Here is a 5,052-nt window from a genome sequence, read left to right on the forward strand (position 1 = left end):
TAACATTTCTAGGGACAGGACAATCCACCACTTCTTTGATCTTATCAGGATCCATGCTTATTCCTTCAGAAGAGATTATGTATCCCATTCCCAAGAACTGCATCTGAGTTTGTTCAAACTCGCATTTCTCTAGTTTGATGTTAAGTTTATTCTGCCTTAATCTCTCGAAAACAGTACAGACATGCTTGCGGTGTTCTTCCAAAGTATCAGAGAAAATGAGAATGTCATCCAAATATGCTATTACAAACTGATCAAGCAAATCTCGAAAAAACATCATTAATAAAATGTTGAAAAGTTGCAGTAGCATTGCAAAGCCCAAAGGGCATGACCAAAGACTCAAAATGTCCATATCTGGTTCTGAAAGCAGTTTTTATTCATCTCCGGGACGAATGCCTACAAGGTTGTATGCCCCCCGTAAATATAATTTGGTAAAGAGCTTGGCGCAGCGGAGTCTCTCAAGCATTTCTGGAATCAGTGGGAGTGGATAGCGATTCTTAATTGTGATCCTATTTAAATCTCTGTAGTCAATACACGGACGCAGTGTGGAGTCCTTTTTCACCACGAAGAATAAGGCTGCCCCAGCAGGAGAGGTTGAGTGTCTGATAAAACCCTTCTCTAGATTCTCATTAATCCACTCTTTGAGCACCTTCAGTTCAGGTTCTGATAAAGAATAAAGGCGCCCAAATGGTATTTCTGCCCCTGAAAGCAATTCAATGGGACAATCATAAGAGCGATGAGGAGGCAGCTGATCTGCGCTCTTTTTATCACAAACGTCCCGAAACTTGAGATATTGTGGGGGTAGCTTGTCGTATGACTTGATAGTTGCCAAAGCTGCTTGTAAATCTTGTGTTGACGGAAGGCTTATTTGATTAGATTCTTTGCAATGTTTTTTGCAATGGTCAGATGTAAACCTTAAAGAACGTGTCTCCCAGTTGATGGAGGGATTATGGATAGAGAACCAAGGAATGCCTAGGATAATAGGGAACTTGGGTGATGTGATCAGCTCAAAGCTGGTAGTCTCCTGATGGTCAGTCTCAATTAGGAGTTTAAGCGGGATGGTCTCGTAGGTAACTGGTCCTGTAGACAAAGGTGAGCCATCCACAGTTTCCATATCAATAGGGGCGAGTATATTTCTTATTTGAATGTTATTACTTTGGGCAAATTCTATGTCCATGAAATTTCCCCCGGATCCTGAGTCCAGCGTAGCAGAGCAAGGTATTTCATTGCTTTCAACGATGAGCCTTATTGGGATGACAAAATGAGTTGATAAAGAATTAACTTTATTTGCTTCCTGAATCAAAGGAGAGACGGACTGAGAAATTGAGTTTATTTGTTCAGATACAGTAATATCAGTTGCTGCAATTGTTCTTTTACATTTATTGGGACAATTAACTGCATAATGTCCGGAGTCTCCACAATACAGACATAATTTCTCTGAACGTCGTCTTTCTTTCTCCTGAGTAGTAATGGATCTTTTAATAGCATCCACCTGCATAGGTTCAGGAGTGTCAGAATCAGGAAAAACTCTTGGACCCTTAGGAGGATACTGAGTAGTAAAAAAAAAACATGCCACCATTACTGCCTAAGATTTCCAGTCTCTCCTTTCTCCTTTCAGTAAGTCTCTGATCAATTCAAATACATAATTTAATGAAAGCCTCAAGGTCGGCAGGACTTTCTACTCTGGCAATCTCATCTTTTACTTGTTCCGAGAGTCCTTGACGGAACTGACTCTTTTGTGCTGCTGGATTCCAGTTGGTATCTGAGATCCAACGTCGGAATTCAGTTCTCTGTACTCTGCAACAGAGCGCCTACCCTGCTGTAAATTGTGCAATTTTGCTTCAGCAGTAGCGCAGCGGTTAGGATCATTGAAAACTTGGTTCATTGCAGTCACAAAAGAATCTAAATCATCCAGGACGACATCATCTTTCTCCACATAAGGAAAGGTCCAGGCTAAAGTTCCTCAGTCAGGAGGTTGATAATAAACAGCACCTTTTTCCTTTCAGAAGTAAATGCAGCAGGTGGAGTTCCCCTTAAAATCCACACCAGACCTGAAGGGTCTGGAATGGATATTTGGGGGGAACCCCACGTCATTTCTTTTTTAATTGATGGCGGGGTTCCCCTTAATATCCATTCCAGACCTGAAGGGCCTGGTAATGGAATTTGGGGGGACCCCCACGCTATTTTTTTTTATGAATGAATTCTCTCTGAATTGCCAGAGCCGACAATTCATTATAGCCGCAAGTCCGGTTTTAAAAGACTTTTTTCCTTTCAGAAATGACACTTTGTGCAGGGACAGTTCTATGTATGGGAAACATGCGCTATTTCACATGTTAACTTTACACCCCCCAGGTATGAAATTTAAAGTAATATTTCACTTTGATTGTTTCACTTTTAGCATTATTAAATCCACTGCTCCCGAAAAAACGTCAGTTTTTAAAACTTTGTTTGCATTGATACATGTCCTCTGGGGCAGGACCCAGGTCCCCAAACACTTTTTAGGACAATAAATTGCACATTATCCTATAAAATTAACACTTTAGATTTCTCCCATAGACTTTAACAGGGTGTTCCGCGGCTTTTCGAATTTGCCGCGAACACCCCTAATTGTTCTTTGTTCGCCGAACAGGCAATGTTCGAGTCGAACATGAGTTTGACTCGAACTCGAAGCTCATCCCTAGTCATGAGGGATGAGAAGACAGCTGTGGGGATAAGCTCAGACCCGCCATATGGAGGTATATAGCCAGCAGAGTCTCCAGCTCTCACACCTGCTCTCACAGAGCCAGCAAGAGCCCAAATCAGGACGAAGTGGGCTGCAACAAGTTTCCGAGGTGCCACCTCCTTCTTTAGGCCTGTGACTGTGTGCAATCCCTATCCACCTGTGGATCCATCCTATGGACTTTTCCTTGCTATTCCTTACTACTATGGACTGTATGGACTAATTCGTATTCATTCATGTTTGCTATATTTTGTTGTCCTCCCCCCTGTTATTGATCCCCTTTGGTCCACCTTATAGCTGCCAGTGAGGGCTGACTCACACACTACCTGTCAGTTATGTGTGATATATTGCTAGTATGGATATGGAGAGGGACTCAACAATAGATTTTGCACAGTACTTATTTTGTTTACAATATGTACTGTCCCTTTAAGATTTAAACCAATTCCATGGGGGTCCCCCCTAAAATCTATACCAGATCCTTATTCAAAGAGAGTGAGCCCCCTCCTGGATCATGCTAGGCCCTACGCCCTCAACATTGAGAAAGTACTTTTTGGGGGATGCAAAGCCAACCCCATGGCAAGTCAACTTGTTTTTTTGTTGATGGGGACAAGGTCCTTTTCCCCTGATCCCTGGCCTAGTGAATGCTGGGGGAATTACCAGAATCTGGAAGCCCCCTTCAAAATAAGGGTGTCTGCCGATCTCCAAGTCTTCCGCCTATGTGAATAGGTAGGGGTACATAGTAATAATAAAATAATTTTAATATTAAATAAACACACAAACATCATAGTAAAATTCATTTATTATTAACAAATATAAATTAAAAGGCACATTTTCCCTGATGTAAATCCAAGGTCAGTCACCCAGCAATGTAGATCTATCATCTGTCACAATGAACAACGTCTTGATGGTACAATTACCTTTGCCATGACAGTTTTTTCCTGTCTGACTCCCTCTGACAATGGTAAGTACCAGATTAGCTGCTGAATGTTGACAAATGGGGCAAGGATGCTGGCTGACATCATTGACCAAATATTGTCATGTCCTTATTTGGTCAATGATGCCAGCATTTTACAATTTGAAACAAGTTGGCAGGCAGCTGGAAGCTCTCAGTCAGTGGTAGCATTGTAAAGAAAAGGGAGGCTAAAATGGACTTTGATGGCATCGTATGTGCAACTGCTAGACAGTCAAAATTATAATATAAAAGAATATTTATTACAAAATAGAAAAAGTTTATGACATTTACAATAAAATATTGATTGTGACAACCATGAATCAACTCATCATTGACATTCTGTTACCAATGATATATCCAATCACCAATAGTTGTGCAGCATATAAAGACTCTACATGTTTTGCGGTTTACTTGGTAATATCCGCTTCCTCAGGAGCCATACATAGGGACATATTTTGTTAGAAGGTGTACATGGAATTTGTCACATAACTAAAAGGAAAGAAATAGACATGAGTATATTCATACATTATGGAAATATATTGTTACAATTTTGCATATAGAAGAAAAAAGTACATCCATCTGCCGATATAAACCCGCCACTTACCTGGCACAGCATCCACGGTGAGACTTTCTTTAGTGGTGGGTTTATACAGTGCACCATCCAGAGCACTGTGTAGTATTACAGGCCTCCCCATACAGCCATCCAGAGCACCGTGCAGTATTACAGGCCTCCTCAGATCACCACCATTCCTCAACAGCTGTGGAAAGAATCTTTTTCCATAAATGAGGATTTTTTTGTTTTTTTGTCACATTTAGTTAATGTCTATACTTTTTACTACTTTTTAACACAGTAATTCGGTAACATAGCTTCACACATCAAATTTTTATATAATAGAGAGAAAATATGTAAAAAATAAATAAAATAAGGTTGAATATAGGAATGGAATTGTGTATATTTGTGGTAAAGCAAAAGACAGTTATTAGCGGATGTTTATAATAAAAAGGCCCCTAAATCATTATAAATCTGGTCTCTAAATACATGTATATCTTACTTGGTTCACAAATACTGTATATACAAGCAGAGTTGCTTTCAGTCTATGAAACATGCTCATTGCAACTCCAAAAACACACTCTTTCTCTGTTGTTAAAGCAATTATCTAATCTGCATGTACAGGTTATTCAGCCATCTGTGAAAAAAGTAAAATGCATAAAAGTGACAGTACCAAGAGAAAGGATTAGTGTGCTATTTTCTCATGCTACAAAATTCTTAAATTCTACCTCAAAGGAGAAAAAAAATATCTGAAAGTGATAATACTTACTCTATACTAATGACCTCCTAGACTATTCCAAGAAGTCGGATGATTGGGCATCAAGCCAACATATC

At 39.9% G+C, this 5,052-nt stretch overlaps 1 long non-coding RNA gene across 1 annotated transcript; it reads right to left on the reverse strand.

Moving 5' to 3' along the window:
- Nucleotides 1–3,500: 3,500 nt before the first annotated feature.
- LOC120935385 lies at nucleotides 3,501–4,512 on the reverse strand. The gene is made up of 2 exons (XR_005748450.1): nucleotides 4,273–4,512; nucleotides 3,501–4,157 (listed from the first exon to the last, which is right to left on the reverse strand). It is a non-coding gene; the product is annotated as an uncharacterized LOC120935385 (long non-coding RNA).
- Between the last annotated feature and the right edge of the window lie 540 nt (nucleotides 4,513–5,052).

This window comes from Rana temporaria, chromosome 4 (assembly GCF_905171775.1).
Source record: "Rana temporaria chromosome 4, aRanTem1.1, whole genome shotgun sequence".
Lineage (NCBI taxonomy): Eukaryota > Metazoa > Chordata > Amphibia > Anura > Ranidae > Rana > Rana temporaria.